Source organism: Hippocampus guttulatus, chromosome 6, assembly GCF_054856545.1.
Source record: "Hippocampus guttulatus isolate MCC_2025c chromosome 6, RoL_Hgut_1.0, whole genome shotgun sequence".
Taxonomy (NCBI): Eukaryota; Metazoa; Chordata; class Actinopteri; order Syngnathiformes; family Syngnathidae; genus Hippocampus; species Hippocampus guttulatus.
This window is the reverse complement of record NC_141266.1, coordinates 18,251,844-18,265,377: the sequence shown is the minus strand read 5'-3', so window position 1 is coordinate 18,265,377 and position 13,534 is coordinate 18,251,844. Positions and strand designations below refer to the sequence as shown.

General features: G+C 42.3%; 1 long non-coding RNA gene across 1 annotated transcript; it reads right to left on the bottom strand.

The window, feature by feature from the left end:
- Positions 1-237: 237 nt before the first annotated feature.
- On the bottom strand, positions 238-13,216 carry LOC147203905 (uncharacterized). Its single transcript, XR_015101239.1, has 4 exons — positions 12,769-13,216; positions 11,721-11,841; positions 4,115-4,268; positions 238-712 (listed from the first exon to the last, which is right to left on the bottom strand). It is a non-coding gene; the product is annotated as an uncharacterized LOC147203905 (long non-coding RNA).
- Positions 13,217-13,534: the final 318 nt, after the last annotated feature.

Here is a 13,534-nt window from a genome sequence, read left to right as displayed (position 1 = left end):
TGCCCCTCTCGTATTAGCACCTCCTACTTGTCAATCACAGGAGTAAAGGCCGGTGCTGCGATGCTATTGGCTGTCTTTCTTTTTTCTTTGCCATTCTGCTCTTACACACACACACACACACACACACACACACACACACACACACACACACACACACACACACACACACACACACACACACACACACACACTGAAGGCCAATGTGCTCAAACAAGCTGACTATTGGTTTTGGGAGCTTTTATTGCATCATAAATGAAATGTCCAATCAACGCGGATGCGGTCGTCATAGAGATCATTGGCGTAAGATATTTGCACTTCAAAAACACTTATTTTCAGGCGGTCCAGCATGCGTTGCAATAGCAATACTCAACAATGCAGTGCCAAAAAGCAATGCGCTAAATGAAAGCTGTGAATCAAAAGGCGTTTTACCTAACCTCAATGTGTGATTGGCACCAAAATGGCGCGAAGAGAGATGGAAGGTGGTAATGTGATGGTTAATAAGATAGCTTCAAAAATGAAAAAAATGAGGACATTTGTTTCCAGAAATAACATTTGGCAGAGTCGCTCCATTATGCACCACACCTGGGTCGTGGGGGTTGAGTCACCCAGCAGTCTGGTCCAGCCGCTGATGAAGTTGTTGGCGCACATGTACCAAGGCTGACATGTGCCCACGCCTCCAAAGCAACCGCCTTCCCTGGGCATGATGACTCTGCTAACATTGGAAATTATTGAATTAATGATTCCAAACATCCTTACTGATTGACACACCAAATAACCAACCTGACTGAACAAATGACCATGAAGCAATTTACAGACCACCGAACCAATCAATAGATAAATCAACCACACAAATAACCAACATCACACCCAGCCAACCGATCACCTTTACTTCACCAATAAATCAATTGACCCATCAACTAAATGACTATTTTTTTATTTTTATTGGCTTGTTTTCTTGAAAAACTTGTATTGACTGTTCTGTTTTCTTATATTGAAGCCCATTGAATAAATTAACGAACCAACAAGGCATTTCACACCTGGCAAATACACCAGTCACATCCAACAAGTTAAACTTTCAACTAACCAGCCAGCCAGCCAGCACCACAAAACGGCCAACTCATGATACGTACATGGAACTACAATATATTAAGGCTACTGAGGGATTCCCAGCACAGCACAACATGAAGCCTCATCACCATTCCCTGGCCTAAATGCATGTTTTGATATTAATAAGTGCACACTTATAAACACATTAGCATGCATCAAGATGAAAAAGTTGTTTGGATTGGAGATGGGGTGGCGGTGCGGGTCTATGGGGGGGGGGGGCTGCAATTTGCATTTGGCTCAACATATGGCGAGGCCGCGGAAGCCACGGGCCATGCCTTCATTACCCGATCTCCGTTTCATCAGCTCCTCGCTCACCCGCTGGGCCTCCCCACGGCGGGTCCGTCTGTCCCAGAGGGGACGCCCACACGGGACAATATGTCCCCGAAGTTAGGGGCGGGACATGATTATTTTATCACGGTAACGCTAAACGCTAACACTCTACACTCCTTTGGAGGTTAAAGCGGGAAATGCGCGGGAACAATGTGACTGTTCGACACAAGGTGACAAGTAGCGAGTAAAATAAAAGGAAAGGAAAGTATAATTGGAGAGGGGGGAAACAAGGAAAGCAAAGAAGTGGAAAATGGAAATAGAAATGGAAAAAGAGCAAAGGAAAAGAAAGGAGAGGACAGGAAAGAGGAAATAAATAAGTACAAAAATGGAAAGGAATCAACAGGAAATGTGAAAATTAAAAGATAAAAAAAAGAGGTAAAGGAAAGAGAAGGAGAGGAAACGGGGGGGGGGGGAAAGAAGAGCTGCGAGGAAAAAAAGAGGGGTGGGGAAGGAAAAGCAAAAAGGAAATGAGGATAAGGGCTGAGAAAATGAGAGAAAAGAGATGAAAGAAGGAAAGTCATGAGAGGGAAGAAGAAAAGGAAATGGATAGAAAAGAGACAAACGAGAAAAAAAGAATAGGAGGACTATCAAGACAGGATATCAGAAAAAGAATAATGTATTCAAAATCATGTTTCAAAACAGAATAAAATAAATTTAATTAAATTAAAAAAATAAAAATGTCATTTCTCTACCTTGACAACATTTTGCAAAGCGATAGTTCAACTCATCTGCAAGCCAATCAAACACTTCACTTACTTTTCAAATATATGCGAATATAAACGACATTATTATGAATCAATAACATTAGTTCGGCTCTGTACTGCAAAGGGTTACTTTAGGTCGACATCTTTTGATCAATTTGATCATAAACAGAATAATACAATTATGAAATGACCTCAACCTGATTTAATATGCACGCAGGCACAGAGATGCAAATTCCCTAACACACACACACACACACACACACACACACACACACACACACACACACACACACACACACACACACACACACACACACACACACACACACACACACACACGCATGCAAAGTAAACCACAACTCCATTATGTTGTTGTGTCAGATGACTTTTGGGCCTCCCTGTGGTGTGATGCAAAAACCGTGGCGTGTGTATGTGTGTAGATTCATGTGGATGCGTGTTGTCGATTTGTTTAAGTGCTTTGGTCAAGGCACAGCCTGCCTTGACCAAGGTGATACTTTGTGTATCCTCCATCGTTCCATGTGCAGACTCGTGATCGGAGTTGTTTGTTTATATCTCTAGAAAATATTCCTGTTTTTTTCATTTGAGTTGAACAGTTTACAGGTTACATTAGTGATGTTTTTTAAAAATTTTTAATTGATCCTGGTCTCATTTTTATATCTCACAAAATCCTGGCCTTTAAACAGGGGGTGTGTAGACTTTTTAGTGTAGTGTATCCATCTATCTATCCATTTTTTAATCCGCTTCTCCTCACGAGGGTCGCGGGGGGTGCTGGAGCCCATCCCAGCCGTCTTCGGGCAGTAGGTGTGGGACACCCTGAACTGGTTGTACATTAGTATGTTCATAACAAAAAGAAGTTTGGTAAAATACAGTGAATAATTCTTCTTCTTCTTCGAATAAAAGGTCTAAAAGTTGTTTCGTGACTCCCTTTGATTGGTGTGCAAGAATTATAGGCTGCTACACAGGATAGTTAATAAAACTAAATTAACGAGTACTTTTTATTTTTTGAAACAATTTACATTTATAAATCTCCATAATGCGGCCCGGTAGTCCAGTGGTTAGCACGTCGGCTTCACAGTGCAGAAGTACCGGGTTCGATTCCAGCTCCGGCCTCCCTGTGTGGAGTTTGCATGTTCTCCCCGGGCCTGCGTGGGTTTTCCCCAGGTGCTCCGGTTTCCTCCCACATTCCAAAAACATGCGTGGCAGGCTGATTGAACACTCTAAATTGTCCCTAGGTGTGAGTGTGAGCGTGGATGGTTGTTCGTCTCTGTGTGCCCTGTAATTGGCTGGCAACCGATTCAGGGTGTCCCCCGCCTACTGCCCGGAGACAGCTGGGATAGGCTCCAGCACCCCCCGCGACCCTAGTGAGGATCAAGCGGTTCGGAAGATGAATGAAAGAAATCTCCATACTCCAAAAAAGTCAAAATATCTCCACATTTAAATATCGGGCAAAGTGGGAATTACCTGTGGTGACAAATCTAGATTTCAATAGGTCACACCAATCAATAGGTTTTTAGTCATTTTGCTAGTTGATGGGTTTAATCCAGGCGATCAATACGATTAATATCTTGAGATGCGTTAAAAGTCAGTCATAGGTGGATGTAACCGAGAGAATCTGGTCACTTTTCAAAATAAAATACTTTTTCAGCCTCGGATGATGATAAATAAAGCACTGGAAGTTTTTTTCCGCTGTGCGGCCCGCTGCAGAATGGCCCGCGGCCCGCTGTTTGGGGACCGCTGCTGTAAACACTCACTTTTCCCCCACAGTGGAATGCTACTTTTTTTCATCTCGTGTCATTTTTGCTGTTTGCGTGGCGTGAAAAACGAAGACAAACAGGATGGAGGCGCCATGCGGTGAATAAGTCATGAGTGCCCGACATCACAGCAACTTTTCACAGCACAACACAACAAGCCAGGCTTCGGCTTTGATAATGACGCTCAATTATTCAACATACGTCATTACTGCTCGACAGGAAGCAGACGTGGTGGTGATGATGATGATGATGATGATGAGGATGATGAGGATGGTGGTGCTGGTGGCTGCTGCGGGCTGTCGTGGCGCCAATTAAAAAGATAACGCATCAGGTCAGTGGAATAGGGAGTGTCCACCTGGGAACACATTGACACACAAAATGCAACAAAAGATAAATGTATCGGGACACCTACAGGAAGCAACAGATTGAACTTTCTCTTGTTTTTATTACTGGAGGGAAATCTGAAATCCTGGATTTCGCCAGACAGATGACGACTGCCATCACCCAGTTTATATATATATATATACACAGTCATTTAAATAAGCAATTTTAACACACTGTATTATTGATTCAAATTTTATCTAATAAACTAGAAATGTAATTATAGCAAGACAAAAATAAATGTAGGCCTAATTTGAAATAAAAGGAATCTAATTTGATTTGAATTATTATTCTAATTCAATGTTAAGTACATAGAAGTCAATTATTTATGAAATCCCCAAAATAACCAAAAGACGTCAGCCACGGTCATGTAATTTAATCCCTCTCAATAAATATGATAATACATAATTTTTCTCATTTTTTTAAATGCAAAATTCATTATATTGAAATCTTATAGTGTAAAATGTTTTGTAAAATATATTTTAATTTGACTCATTTTATCCAAATTAAAAAATCATTAAGATAAATTATAAACACTTAACATTTAAATCAAACAATACATAACAAATTAATTAATAATCATAGTACAATTAGATGAAAATAATAGCATAAATAAACATCATTAAAATACATTTATCCAAAATGTATTTTTTTTAAAAAGTAATTGAATCAAAAAGTATATGAATCAATAAGAAATATTGTTGATTCATTCGTTTGGGCATTCATTCATTCGACCTCTGCTCTCTAATTCAATAAATGAAAAAAAGTCATCAAATTAATTTGAATTCCAAAAGGCAAGCGGAAATACGCGTTCTTCCCGTTCGTGTCATTTGGCGTCCATTGTGGCTGGTGCCCAAAGCCTAATCAGCGGATGATTGACACCATTGACAACCTATGCTCCCCATTCAGAAGTCAATTGAGCCGCTCAAGAGTCGACATCTGCGTTCGCGCGCCGGTGAATTGCGCTGGAATTGCATTCTCATTCATTCCCACGGAGGCGAGCATCAACGGGACGCGGTTCCAGGCCAGAGAGCGCGAACGACGTCGTTTTAATTGCCAGCTGCCGAACCTTTCGGCTCCTTTTCACATTAATTGCAGGCCTGCCCGTTCTGATCAGATCACGACCCTGATTACCCTCCTTAAACCACCCCCCCCCCACTCACGTTTGAGACACTCAGGGGCCCTGACAAGGGGGGCGACACTCGCCCTCTTGGTTTGGCCACCTGTGCCCCATAGCAGGCACTTATGCTAAATAACTCCCTGCACCATTGGGGGAAACGAAGGCCTCCCTCCAGGGCAGCTGCGCCTCCTGGAGTGCACTTAAACCCAACACGAGCTTTTGCAAATTAGCTTTAGCGAATTAGCTTTAGCAAATTAGCCGGGTCAATGCAGCTGCGAGCAATTCAGATTGAGCGACAATAGCGGCAGTTTTGATTGCGCACGTGCTAGCACCAGGTCAGCGTGGCGTTCGAGAGCCGTCAATGAGACATTTATGATCCTATAAATGGGCAAGGAAAAGAACGAGAGCCATTTAAGTGACGACTCTTCTGGTGTCCAGAATTATTTGGACAGCATCATGATGCGTTTCGATGACAAAACCGTCGTGAGCGGCGATTACGATGAAAATGGTCACCTTAAAAAAAAAACAAAAAGAAAAATGTAATAACCCATATTGGGTTATTTATTTTAACGCAGCAAGTTTTAAGTGTGTAATAAAAATAATTTTGTGAAAAAAACAACTTCATACTTTAAATATTCATTCATGCAGGTTGAAGATTAAGTATTTTTGATTAACTCTACATGTTGAAAAATTCTTTATTTTTTTCTTCTCACCTTGTTATGAATGTCAATGTGCATTTTAACAAAAAAATTGACACCTGCCAATTATAGGCCTTGCAAAACAGATCTGTTCCTAATATTTTGACCTTCAGGAAGCTAACAAAACAGAAAAACGTCAATCATAGTATTATTAATTGACACCTCTGTGACTGTCAATCAAAATGTTAGCGTTGTTAGCGTTGTTATTATCATCAGGTGTCATTAGACAAGTGTACCTAATAAAAGGACGATAGAATTGGTAGCCATGAAGGCCTTGGCTAGGCATAATCAACAATCAGCCAATTGACTTGTCACTCAAAGTGTGTGTTGAGCTATTAAGTAGCATTAGCATGCTAATGATTGTGTGTGTGAGGCTCATCAAAACAGAGTGTGTGTGTGTGTGTGTGTGTGTGTGGCCTCATTGCATAGAAGGCAATGATGATTTGCCAACTTTTTTTTTGTAAGCGACTTCTTTAGCATTAGCTCGCACAACCTGGAATTTGAAATATTTCGACCCTACACCCAGCTTGATGCCAAAACATAAAAGAATTAACCCTGTGTGTTGCTTTTTCTTTGCCTTTTTTTTTTGAAAGGCTTCAACATGTGTTACAAGAAAAAGAACAAAAGACAAAAAAATGACACCACATTCCATTCAGTAAACCTGGCTATATCGCGGTTCATCTTTCGTACACTCATTGCAATACGAATATTTGAGATTTCCAAACACTTCTGTGTTAATTAACATGTAAGGCATAATGGACAAGTTGTCCATGATGTACTTCCAGTCTCGCCAATGTTTGGCAAATTTGTTTCCAGTTAACTTCCTATTTCATTCACAACAGTGGGAAAATTAATCTAAATAGTAAGAGCGCTTTATCGTCCAGAAAAATGAGTAAATATGATGTGAGGGATATTTTTAAGTTCCATACAGTGGTGGGCAGCTCAAATGAGTAGTTATGTACCATGAGTCGATGATAGCGATGATGATAGCGGACGATAGCGAATTAGCTTCCACGATTTGCTGAAAGACATGTTAGCATTAAGCTAGCAGACGTTGATGGCACAAAATCACTTGGTTTGGTTGATGCTTTGCCTCCGATTTGGAGAATTTTCTCCAGTCTTAACATTTCCTCAACATGACTTCTTGACAGCTCGAGAGTTAGAGCAGGTGCTAAGGAATATTTTCAAATGCACCTTGAATAAGTTTACATGAGTTTAAAGTATGCGAGAGGAGTAAATCTACTTTTTTAATACAGTCTCTCGAGATCACAGATTTTTACCTGTCACTTGTCGAACTACAACGAATCAATCCCTTTATAGTTTCCGATGTGTTATGAAGACACTAAGTCTCATTTAGACTTTTAATGCAACTTGAGGTGTCCGCAAAGGCCGTGACTCAGCTATTTGCACACGTACACGCGCGTCTACACATGCTCACGTACACACAGGAGAATAATAGCTGTGTAGGTGCTGCAAACACACCTTTTAAAAGATGCATGAGCGCCTCCCCTCGTGTGCAGAATAGAGCTATCAGTGGGGACCGTTATCCCCCCCCCCCCCCCCGTCCCCTCCCTGGCAGACCCCCAGGTAGAAAATGGTAATGATTGCACTTAACATGGCTGCACATATGGAGGCAAAATGGAAATGCCAACAGCGGCTCAACTATAAAGCAAACGCAATTGAAATATTCATCCGCTGATGAATTTAACATCATTCTCTTTGTTGTCACACAACAAAGGCTTACAACATAAGCAAGCGCCTGAGAGGTACCAAGGGGTCCCAGCGAGGTGCGAAAGCGCCCCTCAAACATCATTACGCCACATTATGCATCGCCCCGACTCGCTGATATTGATGTTTACGCATTTATTTTTTAATTAACCTTCCTTGTTAATGAAGGCTTTGATGAGAGGCGTTTTGTACATTTAGAAGAGGGGAATCGGGAGGGTAAAAAAAAAAAAAAAAAAGGCGGGGGATGCAGTGCTCCTATCGCCCCAGATGCATGGAGCCAGGGAGAGAATGTGAGGTGTCAGAGGAAAAAGTTGCCAAAAGTTTTTTTTTTTTTTTGCAGGGGGGGGGGGGGGGGGGGGCGAGGATTGCATCTAGTGTCCACAGGGGCTCAATTGTGTGTTTGCTGATAAATTGAAGGGAAGGCCCTCACACCTTTTACTTATCTTTGCAGTCCTCAGAGGGAGGAACACGCATTTCTACAAATATAATATATGATGCAAGAGTGCAACAAATCTTATCACTGGCTTTGATCAAAGGATTTCATTTCATATGTTTGGAACACTGAGGATTTTGACCCGTAACTCACCTCGAATCCAACTCGAACCAAAACACGATTTTAACCCTAACCCCTATTCTCCAACCTTTCCAAGCCGTGTAAAGTGAAAAGGTCTTGTAAATTTGACACACCTCAGAGAAAAGTGTTTTAACAATACTGTACTGTCAAATATGAAAAAACAAAACAAAACAAAACAAAACGAAACAAACCAAAAAAAGATCTGATTATTCCACCTCTGTCTGTGTGATGTGCGTGCACTCACGACCAACAACGTGGCGCTCTAAAGTGGCTGGGTGAACCTGAACACCTGGTTTGCACACCGATGTCATGTCAGATTACATCGAATAAACTCCTCGCACTTGCGCCTTTGCCTCCATGACGTGCGCACTTTCACGTTCAACAATCAGGCGCTCGAAAGCGGCCACACCAGCAGATATATCCGGAGGGAAGAAACATTTTCAGGATGTAGTGCAGGCATAGCTAGCTAGCTAACAGCATGTTGCTGTTGCACTGAATAACCGCTGATGTGAACGACGCCACTCACGCGCATACTTTATATCGTGGGAGAACGGGGGACTCATGCTGGACCACAACAATATACAACATCATATCGTTTGATAAATATCGCCCACTCGGCATCCATTGCAGCCTGATTATTCTGGAAAATGGATCCCTTCATCTGTGATCCCTTGAAATTTTTCTTCCCTCCCCACATAAATGAGTTTGCTCTGAGCTCTGCTTTTACTTGACCTTATGTGGGTCGAGACCATGTTTTTGACTTTTGTATGTTCTCGACTTGTGAAGCCATTTGAGACTCTGTTGTGATTAAATGCTACATAAATCAACTTCACTAGTGATGCCTGGGGGTTAATCCCTTGCGGTGATTGCAGACAAGCAGCAAAACCAAAGTAAACAGAAAGGAAATGTTACAAGTCTGCTAGCTCTGGGCTCAGCGTGGCAGTTTTGGACCAGTTGGCCACCGCACTCCAGAGTCCCTAAACCCGCTCATCCATCTGGAGCCACCTCGCCAAAGGACAAAAAAAAAAAAAAAACCTGGAGCGTGTCCATGGCTTGGCAGGACCACCGCTTTGGTCTCGCTACACATAAGAGCTGCGGCGCCTCTAATCCCAACACTAAATTAATTGCTTAATTGGCTCAATTAGACATCCTGAAAAATGGCTGCGACGACACGCGGTAGGTCAAAAACAAAGACAGTCAAAAGTGTCACTTTTGAAGACAACCTGAATCTCTTACTTCTAATCCTGATCCGTAACACAACTCTAAACCTATGCTCCTATTTTAGCCCTAACTCCTACTACCAACGCATTTACCCCAACACAAAACTAACCCCAATTTTAACCACAGCTCTAACTCCTCAGTCTAGCCCAGGGGTCGGCAACCCAAAATGTTTAAAGAGCCATAAAAAAAAAAAACATCCATCCATCCATCCATTTTCCGAACCGCTTGATCCTCACTAGGGTCGCAGGGGGTGCTGGAGCCTATCCCAGCCGTCTCCGGGCAGTAGGCGGGGGACACCCTGAATCAGTTGCCAGCCAATCGCAGGGCACACAGAGACGAACAACCATCCACACAAAAAACAAATATGTCTGGAGCCGCAAAAAAATAAAAGCCTTCTATAAAACTTAGAATGAAGGAAACACATGCTGTTTGTATGTAGGAGACTCTCAGAAAACTCTCAGAATTGTTTGTTATTCACTCCTTTGTTGTGTATTCACAAGCGCCCCTCTAAAATTTATTTTGTGATTTCCTCGCTTGATTTTTTTGTTTTGGTGCATTATTTTCGCTCTTCTTAGTGTCAATGAAGTCATCATGAATTTCCGTTTTTCAGAGTCTGTCTTTTGAACGCCTCTCGAGTTGAACGAGAAGAGAGAAGGCACGGGGTCGGACGCAGACGTGTCTGTGTTTGTCGAGACTGTTAAAAGCATAAAGCGTACGTTTTAAAAAAAACAACACCACAGCTCTCCTTTTTCGGAGCTGCAACATGTATCTATATCTATTTGAGCCATATTAGCCTACGATCAAAATCTTTTTCCATTTTCAAACATGTTTTTATAAAGCTCCAGGGAGGCACTAGATGTCGCTAAAGAGCCGCATGTGGCTCTGGAGCCGCGTGTTGCCAACCCCCGGTCTAACCTCTAGTCCTAAACGTACTTTAAATCTACTTTAACCCACTAACCCTGACGCAAACCACAAACCTTCCCCACCTTATTAATATATACAGGTGCCCTATGGGAATTTGGGAAAAATATGTAAATTTTCCCGAATGGGCGGGGTATTTACAGGCCGGTCATGTGCCTCACGGCCGCCAAATGTATCAACGTCGACTAAAGGTGACCTACTTTTTTGTTGTTGTTTTTTTTTTCTCAAATACTTTTTTGTGGACATGAGACCGATGGGGTCCGTAGGCTGCAGTATATGCCAACACAAAATATATATTAATAACAAAAAATAATAATAGCATGCCACCACCCGCCAAAACCTCTCGCCGTCGGCTTGGCAGCAGTCAGCAGACTACCTGTCGACTGCGTTCTCCTAATTGTACACTCCTGACCTCACTCACACCCTCACTCTTAATCCAAATCCTAACAATTAACTCCCATCCCAGACCCCTACCATAACCCATTAATCCTAAAACCCAAATCTGAACCCTAGTCCCTATTTCTACCCCGTTCTTCCAAACACAAGTCTAACTCCAACTCTGACCACCAAATTGTTAAACTGGCTCTATAGAAGTCCCGAAAGATAGCGACAGTGCCGTGCGCTAGGTTGAAAAGTGAGTCCGTCAAAGTCATATTTCATGTCGCGTCAATCACACGCGTGAGACATGACGCGCCGCCTGTTTCGCAGAACTATTTTCATGACTTATGGCACAACACAAAAAGACGTCGCCGCTGCTTTTCTTCCTGTCAGCACATTGAACTGCTTGCCGTTCAAGGCACATTCATCATCCAAAAAAAAAGGGGGTGCTGTGTGGGGTGTGTGTTGAGGGGCACGGGTGCAGTGCAGATGCTGCCACTTTCCCCCGCAACCCCAAGTAGAATTATGGCTTTTCATCAGCCGATACATTTCACTCATGATTAATTGCAACGCTCTCCGCCGCACAAAAGCATCTTTGTAAAATTCCCCCCCGAAAAGAAATGCAAATGGATGGCGTCCTTGGCACCAAACATATGCTGCCACAATGCCAACAGGCCTGCCCCCCCGACAACCCCAGCTGGGGGCTTGTAAGACTCGCTCTTGGCAAAAGAGCTCTGCAAATGATCGCCAATTAATACGAAACAGCATCCAATTCTGACTTTGCACCTGCTAGAACTGCTGAGGGTGTCTTGTGAAGATCCTCCGAGCAGCCGGATGACTGCTCCTTCGCCTTCGTCTTGTTTCCAGTCAGTCCGGATCGTCAGAAAAATGATCTGAAAAATGGCCACTGAGCCGAAAAGATGATTGAATTAGTTCAATGAAATGACCCATGGACGCTTGCAAGTAGGCATCGGCTGGTATCAGATTCTAACCTTGAACAAAACTACTGCAGATTTCATATTTCCATTGATTGCAATCTAATTTATTTTGAAACACACACACGCGCACACACACACACACACACACACATTTGGTACATTAGTAAAGGTAAAATTAAAATGAAAATTATTATTTTTTTCTAGACAAAATAAAAACAACAACAAAAAAATACAACATTACAAGTACTTATTTTTCACTTTCTGCTTATCTAAATGTTATGTCCAAAATGTTCCTTATGCTATAATTGCTAGTTACTGTAATACCAGAGTGGCTCAAACTACCCAAGACAAATTCCTTGTGTGTTTTACATACTTGGCCAAAAGATGATTCTGATTCTGAAGCAGAAACGAGCTGATGTTGTCTATGCTAGTAAGCTAGCTAATTGCCTCGATAGTGAGTCTGTGGTATTTTTTTTCACTAACTGTATAGAAGCTAACGCTCATAGCTGGTTGTAAACATTCGTTCCAAGACAACATTATGGTCATATTTGACTTTGTCGAAGACTGACGGGTGTAATTTCTTTCCTCCTCTCGCATCTAATTTTTGTAAGCACGTTTTGCTTATCCTGCAGATAATCAGCTAGAGTCCCAGCAATTGTTCTCATTTTGTCGTTGTATGAATTGTTTGTCTCATTCGGTAATTCACTCAAAGCCTGTTGCTGACTTTGATGCTCTGCCCACATGAAAGGGCGCTATGGGACTCTACCACAATTGTTCCAATTTTGTTTTCACTTAATTTGAGCGGTGCTGGGCACATCTGCATAGTAGGGTGGCCAGGATGACTCACAAATCAGAATACTGGATTTTAAAAAAGCTGTCTTAGAAGGACGTGACACCTCATGTACGTTATATTTCCCGATGTTCATCACATTTTCTGCGGCACAGCGGCATCCGTCCATGTGATGAATTCCTCAGCAAAGAAGCCAAAGTCAAACAATCGAAAGATGGTTTCACGTCACTAATTGCTCATCAAGCGCAGCTCAAAAGTTCCTGCTCAGAAGTTGCTGCTCGCCGAACGACTTATGATGGATAGGAAGCCTTTTGCGAGCAATTAAATCATCAGGGAGCCCCGTCGAGCCGCGCCGGAGCTTGACAAACGGTGGCCTGTCGGGAGCGTAATCAGCGCTAGGACAAGCTCGCCGCTCGGATGGCGGGATCCCCCATCGTCGTTATTGTTGTTTTGACAGCAAAGATTCGAAACTTGGTCGGCAACTTTCTATGCTGGTGGTATGAAGACAAAAAAAAAAAATCACAAAAAAAAAAGACTTCAAAAAAATCACAGCAAAAAAAAAAAAAAAAAAAAAAAGACTTCCTGTTCAAATCACTTCCTGGGGCAGCTGGCAACAGAACAGGTAAGATAGTGGAAGGGAAAGCTACATGAAGATGCGCCAAAGACTTGAACAACGCTATGCTGTTCCAGACCCAACACGAAAAGAAACAAAAAAAAAAAAATGTTGTTTCATCCCTCCAAACCCATTTGAACCTCTGAAAACCATATTTTTTTTCATACGGTAACAGTCCATTATTGTAATATGGTATCACGCCACACGGTGGCGCCTCTTTAATTTCTTATGTCAGTTGGTCACCTTTTTCCACTTCCGG